General features: G+C 39.0%; 1 pseudogene; it reads right to left on the minus strand.

Annotated features, from left to right (window-relative positions):
* Nucleotides 1–16,957: 16,957 nt before the first annotated feature.
* LOC150004719 (cytochrome c oxidase subunit 7B, mitochondrial-like) lies at nt 16,958–20,387 on the minus strand (annotated as a pseudogene).
* Between the last annotated feature and the right edge of the window lie 3,735 nt (nt 20,388–24,122).

A 24,122-nucleotide genomic window follows, 5' to 3' on the forward strand; every position in this document is an offset into this window, starting at 1 on the left:
CATCTGCCTACGGGAACTTACACAGGGAACCTTTAGGGTGACTTTCAATGTGCCCTTCAGGGCACAGAAGCTAAGCCACACACCTCCATTCAGCCTTGCCTGTAAACACCTGTCTTTTCCAAGTCTTTTGGATTTTCCCTTATGCCTTAGGGTCCCTTCTAGCCATCTTTTGGGAAAGCAACCTTCATTCCTTCCCTGGAAAGATTGCCATGAACTGCACAATCAACCAAGGTACCAGGTCTTTTTTATTGTGGGATTTTATTACCTTTGAAAGTCAATCCCAGCTCCTCAGGACTTTTTGGTAACAACCAGAGTCCAGGCATGCCTCCTTTAAGCATGACATGCTAGTAAAAGTCATGGTCAACAAAACCTCTATTAACAACTGGTCTTATTAATTTTATGCATAGAACCTTATGTCATTACTTACTTCTTCAGAAGGCCAAATTCTGGAGGGATTAGGTAGGGAGAAAAATATACACTGTGAACAAAAAACCATGTCCTTCTAATATTCTAGGAAATCTTGATGTAAGATCAAGTGTATAATTGTCTTCTGAATGGTTAGAAATTGGGCATGAGGAAAGATCGTTCAAAAGGAACAGATGTGGTATTTTAGGGTGTGTTCCCAAGCTCCTCTGGGCAGCGTCCTCCCTGGCCTCAGTAGTAGTTGCACCTGGATTTGGAACTTGGTTATTCTATTCCCAAGTTTCCTCTGTTGCCTTGGGCTCTGTGACAGTTCTGACTCAAGTGTTGATTATTTATTTTCACCTGCCATCAACTTTAATTTTCATGGTCAGAAAGTTTCTTTGAAATGACTCTGGGATTTTTTATGAGTCATTTGATATATTTCTGTGATTGGTGTTTTGTTATGATGGGGTAACAAGCATACAGTATTGGGATCAGAGAAATAAATTTTAGTCATGATTCAACATTTTGCTGGCCTAATGATGGGTGAAAAACCATTTGATGCTTCTGAGCCCTCACTGTTTTGTCTGTAAAATGGGAATACAAATAGTACTCAATGCTCTTGTGAAGGTAATACGTGTGCAAACATTTATAAAACTGTGAAGCATGTGCAAATGCTAAGAGGTATTATTAATTCATTATCCACCTGTAGCCAGTCTCTGGGACATCAGAAAGTCTTCCTTGCTTAGAGAAATAAACATAAAAGAGAAAGTACCTACAGACCTAATAATTAGGTGTGTAGCAAAGAACAAATGGGATTCCTTTCTAGTGATTGAATCATTCAGATGCTTGACTTACTCAGATGTGTTCCTAAGGGTCACACCTCAGCATGACCACTGAGTACAGAGGAGAAACAATCAACCTGTATGTGTACTGAGTGGTAAACCCAGGCCCTTGATAACCCTCTTTGGTTGGGACCTCTTTCTAAGTATAGTGGCTTCTAACATTGTGATTTAATGTTACAGAAATGTTCAAAGCAGTAATGCTCCACCTCTTTAAGTTTCAGCTTCAGAACCTGTTTAACTTTATTAGAAGGAATGACATAAAAATGTGCCTATTAGATAACTGTGAGAGATCAAAAATAAGACTAAGAAAAATCAACACTAAAGTTTTGAGTTTCTAATGTAGATTTCTGAGACATAACTTTCTGATCCTGCAGAATTCTAATGAGTCTTCATAGGCTGGGCTGAAAAGTAAATCCTAGATGGGAACAACTCTCTCTCTTTATACTGTTGGGTGCAATTGCTTGTCTATGTGGAGGCAAAAAAACAAAAAAAAACTTTTTCTATCATATTCTAAGATCTTCTGGCTGGACTAATAACCAAACTCACAGACACAGATTACTAGGATGAAGTCAAAGTTTAATACACGTGCATAGACAATTCACATGGACATGATAAATCCATGAAAATTCCAAAAACAGTGAGGTAACAGTATGTATAAAAGATATTTTGGATAAGTTGGAAAAGGGGGATAACAGGGTATTAGATTTCAGAAGTGACAACGGGCAATTTACAGGTAGTTGAGGAAAAACAAAACACACAGGGCAGGAAAATTAGAAACAATGGGACAGAGTGGGTATCTAGCTAACAGGCACCTGCCTGAATCCCTCTTCTTTACTGCACTTAATTCAAATTAGGCCAAAACAGCATCTTAACATCTCCTTCATGAAGCATATTTCTCTGCCTGAATCTTTTGGGCAGGAGATGGGGAGGACCAAAGATTCTGAGTCCTCTGATTTTTAATAAACAGCTCAAAATCAATATCCCAAAAAGCAGCTTCAGGGTGTCAGAATTTTGGTCTCTTCACCTGACAATACTATCACAGTATCTCCCTTGCTGCCCTCACTTAATTTAACTCATCAGAATTCTATCCTTCCCCACCCCAGGAATTTGGCAATATGTGCTTTAAAGACCATAAAAATGTCCATTCTTTTTTACAGTAATTGAACTTTGGGAATTTGTTCTAAGGATATAGCCAAAACGTGGGAGAATTTATGTAACCCAGAATACTCATCCCTACTTGATTTATGTCAAATGACTTGAAGAAGTATTCAGGTCCACCTTTAGTGAAACAGTTAAATCAGTGGTAATGTATGCATTCATTGGAACGTTTTTCAACCCATGAACTTTATGGTCATGAAGAATATGTTGAAACATGGACATGCTTATTATATAATTTTGAACAAATAAGCAGAATTTGCAGATATCCTTGCACTCTGGTTGTAACTATGAGAAAATATGTCTAAGGGGAAAAGACTATAAAGAAATTCACCAGAATGTTATTATCATTGCTATGTTTGGGTGATGAGATTGTAGATGATTCTCAAAAAAAATTTTCATTTTTGATGATGAGTATATAGTTTTTTATAACAACTTAAAATAAAAAGATTTACATCTTTCAAATTTGTTCTCATCTCTGTGATGAGTGTATGATCTAGACCTATTCCAAATTTCTGGAATTAATTAGATAATTAAGAGTAACATCAGAATTATGAAGAATGATTAAAGAAGGCATCAACATGTCCTATAAACAAAAGGAAACTTCAAAAAGATGTGAAAGAAAAAAGTATGAAGGTAACTCAGGTGTGTTAACATTATTTTATGGGTTCTAAATGAGGAAAGTACGGTCTGTTTTACTTCTACCTTTGGAGAAACAAGAAACTCTAAGAAAACTAGCACCCTGAGCAGGTTTACTGGTCCTTAGAGTACAAGTGTGTTGAGTGGAAAGAGCCTTCTCTGGGAGTTCCAAAACTTGGGTCCTTAATCTGACTCAACTGGCTCTGCAACCAACTGTATATGACTTAGCTTCTTTGAACATTATTCTAAAATGAGGATTAGATTATGTCTGGTGTCCTTTCCAGCTCTAAATTAATGTGTTCATTCAACATTTTTTTTTAAGAGAGAGAGAGAGTGGTGGGGAGAGAGAAAGGGAAAAAAACATTGACTCGTTGTCACCTGTACACGCCCTGACTGGGAATCAAAACTTCAGCCTTCAGTGTGTGGCATGACACTTCAACCAACTGAGCGACTCACTTGGTCAGGGCTCAACAGATTTTGACTGAGCACCCGGGCACTGCTCTAGGACTTGCAGGAGAGTTGGGGGGGGGGGGCAGGGAGAAAAAAAACAGAATAAAATGAAACAAAATCAAAACAGGACATACTTTCTGATCCCCAAATAAGCATTTAAACCCTATTTTAGGGGTGGGAGGTAGGAGCCAGAGATAATAAGAAGGCTTTGTTTTGAGTCTATCTTTACAAATAGGTACATGAAATATATTGTTAAAAAAAAACATCCTTTTTACTAACACAGCCAAAAGGAACATTATTATTATGAATGTTAGTACTGATTATATGTTCAGTAAATTAAAAAGCAGTTAATGACAATTAGTCTCTGCCTAAGATAACTCATGTTCTAAGGATTCAGGTGAGATAATAAATAAAAAATTAGTTGGTATGATGACTTAGGAGATAAATACCCTGTATCTTGAATTTAATCTTTTATTATACCTTGGTTTTATTCCTTTCTTGTTAACATTGCTTACATTTTCATCAGTGGACAGAGGGTAATTCTAACATTCTCAGATTTCTTTCTCCTAAGGAGAAAAGAATGTCCAGAGTCTAGTTGAGACTTCCGGTAAGGTGATGAAACCCAAACCTTTACTTAATGTTCACCTAAAACTAGATTTAATGTTGACTTAAAACTAGACCAAGAATCCCACTAGTCAAATACTATAATGTGAACTTTGCCAGTGACAGGCTCAAAATTTTAAATCAGTCTTTGAGTTTTAGAATCCTAACATAGTTTCCTTTTCTTCATTTATTACTGAGTCCATCTGTATTTCCAGACCTTCTCTTAATAAAAACAGTTACCATACCAGACATTTGCTGTGTGCCAGGGTCACTACAAAGTAGTTTACATGCATGATTTTTAATCTTCATCAAGGTGCTATAAGATAAGCACTTTTAAACAGATGTTAGTAATTAAAAATTAGCCATAGGTGACATAATAATAATAACAAGGAACATACACAGTAAGGTAATAATTATATAAGTTTGAAATTATGTCACTTAAAAATAAAAACTTCACTTCATGTACCACCTCTGAAATCATGACAACACTTACAAAGGTGGGGTGCAACACTGCTGAGATCCCTCTGGAAGGACTCATTCACCCACTTGCTGGGAGTGAAATGGGCCGACAGGCCTCAGGTCAGTGTCCCTCCAGGGACTGCCTAACCTAACCCTCCCCACTTCCCTCCTAGGACTGATTCAAACAGGCTAGGAAAACCCTAACATTGTATGCCCTAAAAAGAGCCATCAGAGCAATCTTTGTTATGCCTGCTTCCTTTCCTTCTGTATTGATCTCAACCCCATTCCTTAATATGCTTATCTTCACCCTGGAACCCAACCCAAGCCAGGAAACCGAGATTTGTCAAGAATCATTCAATTTCAAAGCTCGGTCAGCCAACTGATTATAAATAATGTGAATGAATGAATGAATGAATGAATGAACAAATGAATAAACTGGCTACAAGAAATCCCCCTTCAGCTAGTGAATAAAAGCACACTCCACTCTTTGCCTGTTCTGTTTTAGATTAGCTGAGGGCTTTAGAAATATATTCCTTGCATAAAATATGTCCATGGTGCTATGTGCTTTGCATGTATTATCTCATTTTATTCTTAACAAGCCTATGAGGTAGATACTATTTTATTCCTATTCTGAACATAAAGAAACTAAGAATCAGAGTGGTCAATATCTCTTCAAAGGTGAGTGAGATGCAGAGCTGTGATTTGAACCCATGTCTTTTTGGACCTAGAACCTTTACTTTAAAATGACCATGGTTCTTGGGCCAGGTAGCTTAGGTGGTTAGAATGTTGTTCTGATACACAAAGATTGTGGGTTCAATCCTGGTCAGGGAACATACAAGAAGCAACCAATGAATGCATAAATAGGTGTAAAAACAAATCAAAACAAATCTCTCTCTCTCTCTATCTTTCTCCCTGTTCCTCCCTTCCTCTTTCTCTCTCTCTCAAATCAATAAATAAATCTTAAATTTTAAAAAATTTTATTGGTTTGAGAGAGACAGGAAAAGAGAAAAGAGAGGGAGAGAGAGAACATCAATTTTTTTGTTCCAACCATCCATGCATTAAATTAGTTGCTTCTTGTATGTGCCCTGACTGGGGATCAATGCAAAAACCTTGGTATATGAAGAGAATACTCTAACCAACTGAGCTACCTAGCCAGGGCTCAATAAGTAAATCTTAAAAAAAAACCCACACCACTGTGTATTATATCACCAGCTGATATACCTTGGTTTCCTCTATAGTTCCTTATGCATAAAAATAAATAAATGCTTTTTACTTGATTCCTTGATTTGACAGTACTTAGAGATTTCCAAGAGGGGGTTCAGCTTGAAAATGACATTAGGTTCACATGAACTTTACCTGAAAGCTCTACCCATTGATCTGTCACACAGGGATTGGACTGGCTACCTATTAAGGTGCTGAACCTCAATTTCTTATCTGTATCTCAGGCCCCAGGACAGGAACCAGCACGTAATATTACTAAGCTACATTTGCTGGTAGAATGAATTGGAATAATTTCTCTAATTTAAAAATTATGAAGAGGGAAAGAATACCCCCTTGGATTTTACAGAGTATTATCTTGTGTGTGGGTTTGCTAATCAATGTTTTAATAATTGAATTTATGTGTTACCAGAAGAATAATTACTAGTTACACAGAAACAAGGTGTTCAATTTTGAACTTAGATAAGTCATAAATGTCAATTAATATTGTATTGTATAAATTAGAGGTTTTATCAATTTAACTAAATAGGTATTGAGATAATACTATGTACAAGACAATATTGTTTTAGTATATTTATTGATTATGTAGTTACAGTAGTCCCAATATTTTTTCCCTTTGCTCCCCTCTGCCCAGTACCCCTTCCCTCCAGAAATCCCAACCCCCTTAATTTATGTCCATGGGTCGTGCATATAAGTTCTTTGGCTTTACCCTTTCCTATATTATTCTTAATTGCTCCCTGCCCATTTTGTACCAACCAACCATGCTTCTTAATCCCCTTTCTCCCCCTTTCCCCTATCAGCTGATAACCCTCCAAATGATTCCAATACCTGTGATTCTGTTTCTATTCTGGTTTGCTTAGTTGGATTTTGTTTTTATTTTTTAGATTCAGTTGTTGATAGTTGTAGGGAACTGCTTCTTGTGGTTTATGGAATTGTAGCCTTGACCTGAGCATGACCTGACACTGGCACTCTGGCTGTGTTGTCTTTAAGTCTCAACATAAGGCTGTGTGGGGAACATAAACAAAAACCACTCAGAGAGTTTCCATGAAAATTGGATTTAAAGAATGCTTATTATGCTTTAGAACTTGCTCTGCTTTTCTTATCTTTAATGTGACATAAACAATCTCTGGCAAGGAATGTATGAAACCTTGCACCTAATGCCAGTGCATTGTCAAGATGTTTGAAAGGACCCTGACACAGACTGGTCACTGTGCCCTCTGTACTGGTACACATAATCTGTTATTTTCAACTGTAATCCAAATGCCTAAAAGCTATTGATGATTCATGAATTTTGACCTTGTATCTCCCATATATATCCTTCTCAAAAAAAAAGGCATGAGGAAACGAGGTCTGATTGCTGTTCTCCCCTAGAGAGAGCAGCCACCTTCCTTCCCCCAGACATAATAAAATATCCTGGGTAAATTTGTTCCACCGTGGTCATAAAATCTCTGCTGGATGGAGTAGTTTCCAACCAAGCCTGGGGTGTTGGAGGCATCTCTGTCTTAAGTTGTGAGTTTGTTGTCATTTTAGTGTTCATAATTTTGATCTTCTATTTCTTAAGTAAGTCCCTTTGACATTTCATATAATAATGGCTTTGTGATGGTGAACTCCTTTAGCTTTACCTTGTCTGGGAAGCACTTTATCTGCCCTTCCATTCTAAATGATAACTTTGCTGGATAGAGAAATCGTGGTTGTAAGTCCTTGCTTTTCATCACCTTGAATACTTTTTGCCAGTCCCTTCTTGCTGGCAAAGTTTCTTTTGAGAAATCGGTTGATATTCTTATAGGTACCCCTTTGTAGATAGCTCTCTGCTTTTCTCTTGCTGCTTTTAAAATTCTCTCTTTATCTTTCACTTGTGGCATTTTAATGATGTGTTTTGGTGTGATCCTCCTTGGGTTTAGCTTTTTGGCGACTCTCTGTGCTTCCTGGATTTGTATGTCTATTTCTTTCACTTTTTGGGAAGTTTTCCTTCATTATTTTTCACATAAGCTTTTAATTTTTTGCTCTTCCTCTTCTCTTTCTGGCACCCCTATGATTTGGATGTTGGCATGTTCAAAGTTGTCCCAGAGGTTCCTAAGCCTCTCATCATTTTTTTCAAATCTTGTTTTCTCATTCTGTACTGGTTCACTGTTTATTTCTTCCTTATGTTCCAAATTATTGATTTGAACCCCGGTTTCCTTCCTTTCACCATTGGTTTTGTGTGGATTTTCCTTTGTTTCATTTAACATAGCTTTCACTTCTTCCCTTATGTGTTTGCCATACTTAAGCATATCTGTCAAGCCTGTGAGCATCTTTATCACCAGTGTTTTGAACTCTTCATCTGTTAGGTTGGCTATCTCCTCGCCTGTGAGGTTGGCTAACTCCTCATCGCTTAGTTCTCCCACTGGAACCTTGATCCATTCCTTCTTTTGGACCATATCTCTCTGTCTCCTCATCTTGACAGGCTCCTGTGTTTGTTTGCCTCTGCGTCTTAGGTAGAGCTGTCCCACCTGTGATGTTGTAAGGGGCATAGACTTAGGGATTTGTCAGTACAGGGCGACCTGTTTCATCACATTATGGTGCTGTATGTGGGGGAGGGGTCTGAGGGGGAACAGTGCCCCTTGCTCAACACTCGCCCCTTTTCCAGCCACTTCTCCGCCTTCCTGTATGGGACTGGCATCTCTCTAGCTGTTGCCCTGGCCATCGTTCCCAGAGTGAGTGGGTCTGCAGACATTCTAGGACTGTGGGGGCCCTTTAACAAGTTGACTCTGCTGAGAGATCAGCAGTTTCTTCCTCTGCCCCAGTCCCCACTGGTTTGCACAGTTAGACTGCTGTGCGGTCTGGTCTGGGGCTCGGAGCACTCCTCAGGTGTCCCTCCTTACTCTTTAAAACATGTGACTGTGCCTTCCACCAGCCTGCCACTGCCACTGCTTCTGCCACCACCACACTGCATCCTCCGCACCCCAGCTCCACCCCTCCTATCTGTCTGGATGAGTATTTCTTCTTTATATCTTTGTTTGTTGGACTTCCATGCAGCTTGATTTTCTGGAACTTCTGGTTATCTCTAGTTTTGAGGTAGTTGTATTCCTTCTTAGTTGTGGAGGGAGATGCAGCGTGTCTGTCTAGGCCTTCATCTTGGCCAGAAGTCTGTACAAGACAATATTAAAATAAAATAGCAGAGATCCAGTCTTGATATCAAGGACATTATATTGTAAAATTATGGGAACACATATAATTCTTTAACTTAGGTAACATGTGATAAATGCTAGAGTACACATACAAATAAAGAACTGTGGGAGAAACAATGAGAAAGAGACTGATTTGGCTGGGATAAGAGATAAGACTTTCATTTTGTAGACATATTGCCTAAAATTCTTCTGAACAGTTCATCCTTTACTCAAAAACTTTCAAGAACTTCCTATTGGCTACAAATGTAGCCTAACCCCCTTGACATGGCTTGAAGATCCTTGTTTGATGGGCTACAACCCTCTAAGTATAGGGGATCAACTCATCCTGGTTTTCCTATAACTTAGCCAGTTTTAACATTGAAAGCCCTGCTTCCTTGGAGAACCATCAGTCCCAGGCAAACCAGGTGAGGCTGTCCCTCTAACTACACATTGTAGTGTTTGAGGAAGCCAAATTGAGCCACTCTCTCATTCCTGCAAACATCCCCTTCTTTCTCACTTCTCAGTTTTTCTCCTTGCCTCATCTCCTTTTCCAGCCTTGTATACAAGTCCTTCTAATAATTCAGTGTCCCCATCACTAAGGCCTAATGATGATCATCATTTGGAAAATCGCAGGGGTCAGCAAGTCTGGAGTGCAACAGATAAGCCTTGCCCTGGGAAAACCACCTTCATGATCATGGTATCTCTCCTGCCAGGCAAAACCACAATGAAATTGAAAGAGCTATGGACAAATAATCAGGATATGATCATCATTAGGCCTTAGTGATGGGGGCACTGAATTATTTTTAATACCATTACTACTAATAATAGCTAACATTTATTGAAACTTCTGAAACGTTTTAAGTGGATTTTCATCTATAATCTTCACTTCATCTTCAATTGTCTAAGTTCTACAATTATCCTTATTTTACAGATGAGTGAACTGAGGCTTAGAAAACATTTATGCAGTTACCTAACTAACAAATGGCAAATTTCTGATTTAACTCCAGATCTCTGCAACAAGAAACTCCATAATTCTAATTATGATGTATACACATCATCTCTCTTCCTAAATTCTTCCTAGGTAAGATTAACACCATCTTAAAAATAAATACTTATTTGGCCACTTATCAATCTACATTGCACTAAGAGCATTATACTCATTTCTGTTCCCATACTAGGAGCTCCTTGATACCAGGAGCTATGTCCAGTTCATTCCTTAATCCTCCAGCATAGGAAGAAGATGTGAGAATGTGTGTTACATGAGAACAGATATGTGGATGAATGAAAATTTTAAAGCTGAGCCTTAAATAAAGTAGGTTTTGGGTGGAGAAGATATAAATAGAATTACTAATACCACTCACAAGAGCTAACATCTGGTGAGTTCTCACTCTGCACATACATCTCATTCTCATAAACAACTTATGTAGAAAAGTCTTATTACTATCCTTGTTTTTCAGGTGGGGGAACTGAGGCTCAGAAAAATGAAACCAATTTCTCAAAGTTATTTAGTTGGTAAATGACACAGTCAGTCTCACATTTATATCATTCCATAGCAAAAGTTATGAACATTATGCCCTACATACTGAAGAAAGGAGAAAGTACAGGGTGTGCCGGAGAAAACACCAAGTCAACTGGTTTGGATGAAGAGGCAGAGGGCCTGAGGAGAGTGGTAACAATAGTGATGACAATGATTATAATGATAGTTATTCTTTGTTTTACAAATTCTTCCCATTCCTCATATTAAAAGCTAACATTTATTACTTTATTGACAAAGCAGTGTATTTCCACAGATCACTTACTTCATCTACTCACAACAACCCTTTAAATAGGTACTGTTATTATCCTCCTTTTTTGAAACAAAGAAATTGAGGCTTACATGGGTTGGGTGGTTACTGAAGCTTGATTCCTAAACAACATCTTCCAGGTTTGTGAACACCAGAAGATGGTCATAACAACACTGCCAAAGCACACCTGCGTGCCTCCACCACGTGGACCTTTCACTTAAGCATTAGGGCATTTTCAGGAGAAACCAGTTCTCGACACAGCACGCCAGAGAGCAGACACCATTCCAACTTTTCCTCCTGAGATATGGTTTTTATAAGAAATCTGGAATTTTGGGGCGGAGGTGGGTGGCATGGGCAACTACCCATGGGTGTGTTTCTCTTATTGAAGTTGGGGTGGATTGTGGCACATGATCTGCTAGACTGAAAACAGGGCTGTCCAGCTAGGTCCCTTCAAGGCAGGCTTAATCCCACCAGTCAAATAAACTGCACTGAAAGTTTCAAAGAGTTGTATTCAGCTTATAGCAGTTTTGCCTTAATGAAAGTCACCTAAAGACTTCTTTTTGATACTGAAGTGAGGATAAGGGTGTGAGCCATGGAAGCTCCAGCTCCAGGCATGTTTGTCTAGGGAGCTGGAAACCTAACCAACTCTCTCCTGTCACCTAGTGCCGTTAGAAATTAAAAGTCACACTCTCCCCCCACTTTATTTATTTATTTATTTATTATTTTTATTGAATTTATTTGGGTGAATTTGTTAATAAAATGATATAAATTTCAGGTGGTCATGCTCTTTTTGATGTTGACAATTTCTTTTCTGTGAACTAGGAATCTAGTTGTCTTTTGCTAGGTTTATTCTTTGTGTTATACAGTACTAAAGTTTAGTCCTCTGCTGGGCTTTTCACCTCTTTTTAAGTTTGGCAACATCTTGCTATTCTGGAAAACAAGTTTGCTATTCTAATGAATCAAGAAATAAAACTAAACTGAGATGGATTTCAGCTATATTTGTATGAATATGAACTTCTTGGACTCAATTTCGATTTCACAGTTAGCCTTTTGACAATACACTGCAGGCTCCTTTAGAAGAATCTCACCTGTAGTCCCTGTTTTCTGGTTTCTCAGAAATTGGTCTTTTTACACAGTAAGTATCAGGTTGGACAAAAATGAAGTCAGAAACCCCAGGGCAACTTTAGCCTTTAATCTCAGATACCAAGGTTTAGTGAACATTTTGAGGAAAAAAGATGACGAAATGTATTTTAAAATGTAGTTGGGGGATATTTCTTGTTTATACCTACATGGGTCCCTAACTTCTCATTTTCACCTTATTGGAGTCTCCTTGAGCTTCTGGGTATTGTGTGTGTCATTCAAGTCTTTGAAGGTGTGTTTCCTTGACCTCTGAGCTTTGCAAAGGAAAGGGTTTACCTCTATATAATTATTGTGATGATTACTGTTATATATTCATATTTACTTAGGAAGCAAAGCTAAAAAGTTAGTAGTGTGTTGGAATCTAAACAGCAAAAACACTATATGAATCCTTCATCCTTTGAATCTCCATTTTTAGTCACTTTAAATTGGTACAATTAACTTACTATTATAATTAACTACCCTGGCTGGTTTGGCTCAGTGGATTGAGCGTCGGCCTGTGAGCTAAGTGTCGCTGGTTCGATCTTCCAGTCAGGGCACATCAGAGAAGGAAAACTCTGACTCCAAAAAACCTCCGCTGCCTTGCGGCATACCTCTTCAGGGGAAAGGCTAAGGGAGTAAACCCCGACAGAAAATCCGGAGCCGGAGTCCCTAAGGCGGTTTGACGTTGTAGTCAACACCGGCAACTCCTGCGGCGCACCTGAAGCCAAGCTGTATTGACTCCGTCTTTCCCTTGGATCCTTCAGCTGCGAAGAGAGGGGGGGTCTGCTGCATGGGCAACAGCAGACCCTCCATATCACCCTGCCCAGGCTCTGTAGCTTCAGCTTCACTGGAGAGGACACTCCAGCGTCATCGCAAGATGTCGATTCAACACGGGAGGAGACAGATACCGTGTCACTCCCGAGTCGGACTGCACAGCCATTCTCGGCGGTGCAGATAGACTCTTAAGAAGCTACACCATCGTCTCTCGAGATGGACGGCTGCCAACGAGATAATTAACTATTTTATGCACAAGCTTAAATTTATAGTAACTTTAAAAAGAAGTTATTTTTGGAACTTTCAACTCATTTTCCTTGAGAACTAGTGGTGTCTTTTCTGACTGCCCTATGTAGCACAATGGACTTGGCTTGCGTTAGGGCCAGAGACCCCATGTTGCCTGCCCTGTAACCTGCCACCTAAGTCAGGCCTTGCAAAACAGGCTATGGCCAGTGGTTACTGTGTTTTAGGGAACTGTGGTCTGCAGTCACACAGGACCTGAGTCACCACCTGTGCTGAAACAAAAAGGGTCTGTGTTACCAGCCATGCACCCAATCATGAGGTTCCCTAGTAACAGAGGTGACTAAGGCATAGCCGCCACATCCTGCTGAGAGCTAATTACACCCCCATTGCCCCTTCCCCTCTCCCTTAATCATTTACCATAAGTCTCCTGAAAGCCATCTCTAATCACAGGATATTGTTCTTTTGCAAACACCTATACCCTGGACTCTGGAGCTGACCAGCAGAGTGTCCCATCCCCCTGAGGGTTTGCTCCACTCCCTTAAAAGTCCCTTTATTCCTTCCCTTGGTTCTGCAGTCCGCTGGGAGTCAGCCAGCTGCCTGCATGAATATCCCTCAATAAAGGCTTTGAATTGGTCCATCCGACTCCTCCTTTCTTCCAGGCACAAACCTAACAGCCTGGGTATGACTGACTGGTTGAAATAGAAAACCCTAATAGACTAAGGATCTTCTAAATGTTAACAAATGTCACTTATTAAAAGTGAGAAAAATTTGGGGGACTTCCGACCAAGATGGATGCCTAGACAGACAGGCTGTGTCTCCCTCCACAACAAAGAAGGAATATGACTACTTCAAAACTAGAGACAACCAGAAGTTCCAGAAAGTTGAGCTGCATGGAAATCCAACAAAGATATAAAGAAGAAATACTCATCCAGAAAGGTAGAAGGGGCGGAGCCAGGAAAGAGAGGATGTGGTGTGGTGGTGGCAGAAGCAGTGGCAGCAGCAAGCCAGTGGGAAGCACAATCACACGTTTTAAAAAGTCAGGAGGGGCATCTTGGGAACGCTCCCAGCACATGACCAGACCATGCAGCTTATAATACCAGTGCCAGGGAAAATAAAGCCTCATTGCTTTTGACTGTGCATAACAGTGGGGGCTGGGGAGGAGGAAGAAACTGCCAGTCTCTTAGTAGAGTTCACTTGTTTAAAGGACCCCCACGGTCCTAGAACATCTGCAGACCCACCCACTTTGGGAATGACAGCCAGGGCAACAGCTAGAGAGGTGCCAGTCCCATACGAAATAGGAGAAGTGCCTGGAAAAAGGGTGAGTGCTGAGCAAGCAGCCTTGTTCCCTCTCAGACCCACACACACATACAGTGCCAAAATGTGGTGAAACAGGTCGCCCTGTACTGATGAATACCCAAGGCTTCACCCCTTACAACATAACAGGAGTGACAGCTCTACCTAAGACACAGAGGCAAACAAACACAGGAACCTGTCAAGATGAGGAGACAGAGAGATATGGCCCAAAAGGGGGAACAGATCAATGTTCCAGTGGGAGAACTAAGCAACAAGGAGATAGCCCACCTAACAAATGAGGAGATAGCCAACCTAACAGATGCAGAGTTCAAAACTGAGGCGGAGGTGCCTCACACACCCTCGGCTCGGTTGGAAGTTGCTCTGTCCAGCAGAGGCTTCATGACCATGGCAGAATAAACTCTTACTCAGGACACTTTATTATGTCTGATGAAATAACTTTTACCCAGGACATTTCATTATGTCTGGGGGAAGGAAGGTGACTGCCTCTCTAGTGGAGAACAGCAGCTAGACCTTCGTCCCTCATGACTTTTATTGAGAAGGATACACATGGGAGATACAAGATTAACATTCATATATCATTGATAGCTTTCAGGTGCCTAGATTACAATTAACAATAACTGATTACAAGTTCCAGTACAGCGGGTACAATGAACAGTCTGTGCCAGGGTCTATCAAACATTTCAACCCCACATTGGCACTAGGTACAAGGTTTCAAATACTCCCTGTTACAGATTGTTTATACTTAATTATAAGATAAAGGAAAGCAGAGCAAGTTCTAATATTCTTTGAATCCAATCTCCATGGAAACCCTGATGTCATTTGCTTTGTGACCTCTACTTTAGTCTAAGGCCTGCAGAAAAGCTAGTTAACTGAGCAGCAAATATTTATGTACTGCAGGTTTCTAATGTGTTAAAATTTGGTATATACCATATTTAGTTGTTCATGTGACTTAATTTTTAAATTTTAAAAATGTTGTTTAAAAAGATATAAAAAATATTTTTAAGTGTGGAATGCCAGAAGCACATGTGTGAACCCTAAAATTTGTATTAAAAACTACTTTAAGATAAATAGTAAAATTCTCCCTCCCACCTTTCATTAAAGCAGATATTTTGAAGTGTTTAGTTTTTACACAATATACAGAAGAAATAGGTAAACACAGGATTGCATAAACATGAGTGGATGTTCACATGTGTGCGTGTACACATGCATACACATGCCACACCCTCAGAGCCACCCACATATTTGGTCCACAGACTGGGCTGCTGTCCTGACTCTGACACTGACTTAAAATAAGACTTTAATCCTCTGAGTTTTCTTGTTAATATAATAAGGGAGTTGGTCTAGTTTATCTCTTTAAAATTTTCTTTCTATCATAAGAACAAGGTGCTATTATTCTTTTTTTAGTATTGATTTGAGAGAGAGAGAGAGAAAGGGAAAGAGTGTGAGAGAGAGAAATGTCCATTTGTTGGTGTTATTCCACTTATGTGTACACTCATTAGTTAATTCTCATATATGCCCACAACATTGGTGTATCGGGATGAAATTATAACTAACTACCCAGCCTGGGCATGGTACTTTTGTTCTGAAGTTATAACATGTTTTTTCTTTTTTCTTTTTATATTTGAAGAAGAAAAGAAAGCAGGATTATTTTTCTTGATGGAATTTTAGATTATGAGCAAAATGCTAAACCTTCTTCCAAGGAAGATCATATTAAAATGAACTGTAATAAAGTTAAACACTCATAAGTCTGCAGGGTTTAGAAAAACCCCATCAGTACATAAAGAGATGTAGAAATGAATGTGGTTGTCATAATGTAACCTGCAAGATTAAGTCTTCTGCTTAATGTCTTAAAATCATACTTAAAAGGAAACCCTGGAGAATATTTATGTACATGAACACTTCTAATAAAAAATGATATTTTATTTTATCTAACAACCCTGTAAACAACAAAAAAAGTTATTATATTAACTACTGATAATTGCCTTAAATGCATTGTCTTTGTTCAAATTTATATTGATTGCATAGGCCAAAATAATTTTAATTTCATAAACTTGGTTTTCTTATACCTAAGAGTATACATACTTTATTCTTTGCTTTCTGTGAGCTTATTGTGTTGACTATAAGGTCTAGTTTTCCCTAAGGCAAAAAAAAATCTTATTCATTTTTTTTAAAGTGTTTTCAATTGTAAGAAATTGGGTGAGCACCGAGAATAGACAAGGTACTTGATAACAAAGTTCAATATACACTTATTCTTGATATAGATAACTTCTTCATTAACTAAGATAATTACTTTAACTTTTGTTCTGAAGTTTTTTTAAATTAAATAACTTCTTAACTTTAATAGAGGAAAAGGGATTTTCACTGTCAAATTTTTGCTACTCAGTATTATGTGAATGAGAAATTAGGGAGAGAGAATGAAAATAAGGGGGGAGAATGGAATCGTTGGAATACCTGATAGTTGCCAGGTCTTTCCCAGGCATTATCCTGGTTAGTCTTTAGGAGAATTCTTGGTGAGTGTCACAATTTCTATTTTGCTAAAAACAAAGAGGTAAATGTGATCATAAGCTCACTACTAGGCAGGATCTCATTTCAGGTTTGCCCGGTTCCAAAGTGACAGCCTCGGTTCCCATGCCCTCCCCTTCCCCCCACCTGCCTGCAGCTGTCTGGGAGTTTCCCATGATAGTGGGGAGTGTCAAGCCGAGCTCCCTTTGCCCTTGATCAGCCCCCAGACTCTCAGCTGCAAGACAGAATGGCTGAATTCAGTAGTTTCTTTTTTCTTCCCCCTATAAAACAGCCCCTAACTTCCCTAGGAACCTGGAGTTGGGGCATTTGCAGCAGGGCTTCCTTCCCGCTTGCTAATTCCCTCAATAAACTTCTTTTTGTCTGCTCGCTGCCTCTTCATGGTCCTCTGAGCAACACCGTTCTTATACAAAGCTTGAGAGCTTTCTGTTTCACTATCCTGCATGGAAGAAATAGATTTCTGTGCCAAAAACATTTCCTGTGTGTCTTCCCTACAAGCCTGTAAGCTCCAGAGGAGCAGGGATGGAGTCTGCCATGTTCACTGCTCTAGGCTCTGTCCTTGCACACTTCCTGCATCCTCAGTGAATGCTCCAGAAATAGGAATGGAGTGTAAAACCAGTGAAACAATGAGCTGGAAAACAGAAATAATCTAATTTATTTAAAAGCACATACTTTTAGGCTAGTAATCTGTCCTTTTGTAAAATTGGTTTTAGGGAGAGAGGAAGGGGGAGAGAAACATCAACACTGATTTGTTCTTCCACTTATTTATGCCTTCCTTGCTTGATTATTGCATGCTCCCTGAATGAGGAATTGAACCCTCAACCTTGTCGTATCAGAACGATGCTCTAACCAACTGAGCTGCTATGGTCAGGACATAATCTTTCTTTACTAAAGAAGATTGTTTTAAAAGTTTGGTGTTAAATTCAAGACTGATTTTAGTGAATGTATTGAAAGGAATGTATGACTAACATTTAAAATAATTATCTTCCTTTTGGATCCTGAATTTTAAAGCAGAAATAGGAAAGTGTGTTACATCCTTATTAAAAAGGTTTACAAATAAGACCTGTTGAAGCACAGTCTGTTCTTACTGGATCTCATCAAGTCATCTGCAACAAAGTGTTTTCCCAAAGTGGAACATTAATTCTATGATAATAGTTTTCTTAGTGTTATCCCTAAAACAAAGTGTCTTGTTTTGTCTTAGTGAACAAAATCAGTGACTGGAGGTCACTCACCATCCTAAATATACTTGTTTTATCATCATTGCACATATGCCAGTGCCTTGGAGTCAGAAGCTGTGTTCTGTAGACAAAGGTTCTTGAACTCTCTTTAGATAAGAGGCTTTCACATCTAGAGTGCATTCACTTTATGGTAATTAGCTCAGGGACTTAGTTTCTCAGTAAAAATATGCCTGTTTTTTTACTTGGTTACTTTTAAGAAGATTCTTGAAATTAACTGATTAAATATATACGAAATTAAAATAATCTTCCTTGATTCTCTTACTCTTTCATTAAGTGCAAAATAACGATAATCTATTACCTTCAATTCTTTCATAAATAGATCTTGTTTTGTGGTTGACAACATTTCTGTTTTCTAACTGCTGGACTGCAGTTTGTAATCTTCTGAAATTGACAATTCTGCTTTTTCTGAAAGTTGTTGGTTTTTATTTCATGCTTAATTAGTGGAAAGACAGAGTATTGAATTTTAATAGTATATCTTTGTAAGAAATACTACTTTAGCATTTCGATTTGGCATTAGCTTCTCAGTGCTGTAGTTTTTCTACAAATGTGCACAGAGAAAACTGAAGGAATTTTCTTTATACCACGGCTCATATTAGGTGGAGGAGTTAATGAATTTTACTCCATCACTCAGATGAGATAATTTTATTCCACATCTCTCAATTGAGATTTTACTAATACTACATACTTTGAGTTTCTAAAACACAGTTGTTAATATATTTTAATTCATTTTTAAATTTTAGATTAGAACACTGATAAAAACAATTTTATATCCTAATTGTGTTACTTCCTGCTAATTCTTAGTAATCTCAGTCACCATAAAAATAATATATAACCACTACAGTCCACTTTTAAAATTCTTATTTGAGTTTTAGAGTCTTAGAGAAGTCAGCCACCTTTGATATTAAATGGTTAATGTTTTTCTTTTCTTTATGCTCACCAGAAGACATTCTTATTGATTTTAGAGAGAAGGGAAAGGAAGAAGAGAGAAAGAGGGAGAGGGAGAGAAACATCAATGCAGCTGCCTCTTGCACGTGCCCCAACTGGGGATCAAACCTGCACAAACGCAGGCATGTGCCCTGACCAGGAATCAAACCCTCAACCCTTTGGTTTACAGGATGATGCTCCAACCAACTGAGCCACACTAGCCAGGGCTAAATGGTTAATTTTTCTTTTAGTTGTTTTTGTTTTCACAAGTCTGTTCTCTCTGTTTTATAATATCTTTTTATGTGAAAAAATTAATCTTTTTTGCTAAGCTTTTTCATCTTAATTCAGGAATTCTATATTCTGGATCAGTTTTGAGAAGTAAAGTTTTTATCTCAGAATCATGTGACATGATGTGCTTTTTGTCACTATTTTAAATACTATTTTTATTAAATGTTATATTTCACTGACATTTTAATATATCTTTTATTCCCAGTATCATGAGCATATGGCACATCCCATTATTTAGCATGATTATATAGTATAGGGTTAGAAACTTTTCTACCAGGTGAAACATGTTTCCTCTATTCCTTTCTTTCTTCCTTTATTAAATGTTGATAGAGCATCTTTTACTTACCAGGTTCATGCAAGAGCTGAGGATCAAAAATGAATATTGTATTTTCAGCCCTGGTTTCCCAAACCTCCTGCAATTAGAAGTTACAGACTGGTACAAATGCAGGTAATGAGGGTGGCATGCAATAAGAATTGTGATAGGAAGGTGCCAACACACTGTGGGGTCTGAGAGAGAGGAGAAACCAACCCTGTTTATTGTAGTCATTGAAGAGCTCAGGGCAGATGAAAATCCAGGCTTGGCTCTAAAGAAGCTGAGGGTTCTACCAGGTGGAGAAAGTGTGAAAGAACATTCCAATCAGAAAAGCTTCACCAGTGGTCGTTCAGAACCTCGATGGTCTCACCATGTCAGAAAGACGGTCCCCCCACCCCCAGCAACTTCTCCACCACTTATTATCTCTCAAACTGAAACAATGTAGAGGTAATTCTGGGTTCTCCCTTTACTGAAAGACTCCATCTCAGAGGCCTCACTATGACTCCTTGCTTTCAATAAAATTCTGTAGTTGAAATTAGACCAACTGCATCATTAAAGGAAAGAATAAATGATAATAACATCTTTTTTTAAGGTTTCAAATGTGCTTTATTTTTTTAGTCATGCCATATTTTAATGTGTACACAGTGCTTTTACTTGGCATCAATTATGAGTTGGTGTTGAGACAATTCATTATTATACCAGCTGGAATAACAAGTGATTTCTCCATTCCTTTGGGGTCACTCTGCCAACAGGGGAAAGGTTCAGTTCTGTTCCAATTTGTATTGCTGTTTATATCCATGTAGCAACACAGAAAATGGTTCCACTACTTAATACAGCATTACCATATTTGTCATGGCAATCAGGTGTCCATTTCTGGTGAATCTGCCTTGCCATTATTTGCTGAATGCTTTGAACTGGGAGACAGCTTAGTGGATTTTGGCCAATGGAAACATCGTGAGGTTGATGACAGGACTAGAGCAACTGCAGCTGCTGGTTTGTTGGAACTTCACATCAAGTAACCTTGCAAAACCAGTAACATCTTCCTTGACATCATGTTCTGCAAAATACAGCAGTTTTTTTTGTCAGTTCAATGCTAACAAGAATATGTGCACAAGCACTATTTTATAGGCCCACTGACCACGGAAAACAACTTGTGCTCACCGCGGAATCAACTACCACCAGATGATGAACATGTGGCAACTGACCTTATCCTCAGTCTTAAGCCCCACATCTACTCCAAGTGCAGTATTTAAGCCATCCACAAGAATCCCTTGGGGAGCTAGCCTTCCCTTTTCTGGTCAACTCAGTTGTGCACAAGCTCTTTTCAACAACCTCTATCTACTTGATCTCGTACTGAGTTCAGTGCTCATTTTTATGACATTGAGATTCAAGAACCTGTTATTCAAGGTCCAGTAACAAAACTTTTGGTAAGCCACTTAATGTGTTTGAACTTCTGCCTCCTTGTCAGTTGTATGGATTAAATGAGATATATACCAAACTTTAGGAACAGTAAGTAACAGATACCACTGACATATCATCACAGTAATACATCACTGACACTCATTAATTTTAGTTTCTTCTGTTACTGTTGCATTCAGGGATGATTGGTAGCTCCATGAAGTTGGAATATGGAAAGTTATTGGTGAAGAAGAACCAAAGGGAAGGCAAGAAAGAGTTCTTTTATTTCCTACTTCTCTTTTAAAGCCAATGTAAGCTAGTGATGTAGCAGAATAGTGATGTGATCATATCCATTGTTACAATTAGATCTTGAGGCTCCTTGAAAGACGGTCTGGAAGAAAATACTGCATGTTCTTCCCATCCATCTCAGTCTCCACTGAGATTTAATTTTGGTTGTCTAGGCCAGAATTGGTGAGGAGTAGGAAAAGAAGTAAGGCTGCCATGACTGCATGCAGTAGTCACCCAAGGCATGGTCCATCCCAAGGAGTGCAGGACTTGGGTGGAGTAGCTGTGGGGAAGTCTATAGGACCTCAGGAGCCTCATCAAAGGCATCTTTGGCTGAGTTAAGACATAAAAATGTCTTCCTCTAAAAAAACCATAATGTTCTGGTGAAGGAACTACTGCCTTAGTAATGACCAGGAACAGAAATTCAAGGTTTGCCCATTTATCCTGCACCTTACAAGCCCACAGTAGGACTAGAGAGCTACTCCTAACATCAACAAGTAAGCCTAGAATTAGATGTCATTGTAAGAATTTTTTTAAAATACGGCTTTATGTTTTTTCATTCTAAGTAATATGATATGATGCACACACGTTCTAACAGACTGAAAAAAAAGAAAAGAAGAAAGAGATTGGCTTTACCCCGTTGCTTCCTCTACGTTACCTAACAAGCTCCCTGAAAGGACATTTCACATCCACACTCTGTATCAGCAAGGGTCCCAGTAGGAAACAGGTGGCACACTGGAACTGGGGTAATTCAAAGAGGGTTTAATAAAGGAACTATTTATAAGTGTGTGGCAGGGTGGAAGGAAACCACAAGGGACAGTACAGTCCCCTGGGGCTGTTACCACCTTAAGAAACATCAGGAACTTGAGTTGGTGTTTTTCAGAGTTGTAAAAAGTGTACTTAAAAATCCCTGTAGGTTATTATATCTATAATATGAGACATGAAAGATTAACTTCAGATGTGTATTAAAAACGTTTTAAGAACAGATATATCCCTTTTTTCATAAGTTAAGTTGATGACCATGGTAATTTAGTTCAATTTATTAAATAGTTGTTTTACTGTGATGAGAGTTTTCCCGTGTGAGAATATACCATATGTTTTATCCTTACATTAATTTTTTCTCTATACTTAGTTGAAAGGAGCATATGATGAATTATAATTTAGGATAAGGGTTAATTAATGTAATCCAAATATCACTGCTCAGTTTGAGATTTAAGAAGATATAGTGGGAAATAAGTTGACACATTCATGAAATATTTAAGGGAGAGGAGGAGGAAAAACCAGTGAACTTACTTCTTTCTTCTCCTTAATATATATATTAATTCCAAATCCTAGCTAAGAAATTCATTTATCTTCCAAACCCCCAATTTATCTTTTGAATCTCTGGTACCCCAGTGGATGTTTCTCTCAATTGTTGTAAGGTAATTTGCTCTTTTAAACCACTTTTACTCATTTTGTTTTGCTTTACTTAATTTTATCTTCCTCCCTGGATGGCTTCATCTGTAAGGTCCTGTTTTCAGTTTTATCTTTATTGACCTTCCTCTCTCTTATTGATCTGGTCTTTTATTACATGTGATGTATTTAGGGATGATAAAGATAATTAACTGCTGAAAACAAAGTCATTGATTTAGCCCTGGAAGGCCAAAACAAAAAAAAACAAAAAAAAAAAAAAACAAAAAAAAAAAACCCAAAAACAGAAGCAAAAGGTTTAACTTGATTTCAATTCCAGGGTCTACTGTGCCGATGAGTAAAGTGCAGGCACGAACTCAGAGCTTTGTGAGTGTGAGCGCTGCAGTACCAGGCAGAGGTGTCAGGACCCTGGAGGGTGGTGAGACCCCTCCTCCTCAAACAAGGGCACATTTTGCTCCTGTGATATTCACTTCTGTGTGCAGGTGCCTGGACTCCTGGTTTATGGTCCTGGCTTTGTCCTTTCCCTTCTAACTTCCTTCATCTGTTATAAAGAGAGATGTATGAAGAATCTGGTGTTTGAACAAAATGATCTTTTATGCCCTTTTAACCTTACATTTGATGGCATAAAACAAATTCAGTTAAGATAGCATACGATGTTTTCTTTTTTTGTTTGTTTGTTTTTTTTGGTATGTTTTATTGATTATACTGTTATAGTTGTCCCAATTTGTTTTCCCTTTGCTCCCCTCCACCGAGCAACCCTCCTCTGTCCAGCAACCGCCCCCCCCCACTTAGTCCATGTCTATGGGTCATGCATAAAGCTCATCTCCACATCCCCCTGTCCATTCTGCACCCTCCTACTATGCTTCCTAATTCCTGCACCATTTCTCTCCCTCTCCCCACTCCCAGTTGACTTCCCCCAACATGCTCCCCATACCTGTGATTCTGTTCCCACTCTGGTTGTCTGTTTAGTTTCCCTTTGTTTTCATTCCCTAGCTTCTGTTGTTGATAGTTGTGATACTGTTTTCACTTTAATGTTCATAATTTTGATCTTTTTATTAAATAAGTCCCTTTAACATTTCATATAATAATGGCTTGGTGATGATGAACTTCCTGGCTGGTTTGGCTCAGTGGATTGAGCGTCGGCCTGCGAGCTAAGTGCCGCTGGTTCGATCTTCCAGTCAGGGTACATCAGAGAAGGACTCCAAAAAACCTCCGCTGCCTTGCGGCATACCTCTTCAGGGGAAAGGCTAAGGGAGTAAACCCCGACAGAAAATCCGGAGCCGGAGTCCCTAAGGCGGTTTGACGTTGTAGTCAACACCGGCAACTCCTGCGGCGCACCTGAAGCCAAGCTGTATTGACTCCGTCTTTCCCTTGGACCCTTCAGCTGCGAAGAGAGGGGGGGTCTGCTGCATGGGCAACAGCAGACCCTCCATATCACCCTGCCCAGGCTCTGTAGCTTCAGCTCCACTGGAGAGGACACTCCAGCATCATCGCAAGATGTCGATTCAACACGGGAGGAGACAGATACCGTGTCACTCCCGAGTCGGACTGCACAGCCATTCTCGGCGGTGCAGATAGACTCTTAAGAAGCTACA

The sequence above is a fragment of the Furipterus horrens genome, unplaced genomic scaffold, assembly GCF_987537825.1.
Source record: "Furipterus horrens unplaced genomic scaffold, mFurHor1.1.pri manual_scaffold_7, whole genome shotgun sequence".
Classification (NCBI taxonomy): domain Eukaryota; kingdom Metazoa; phylum Chordata; class Mammalia; order Chiroptera; family Furipteridae; genus Furipterus; species Furipterus horrens.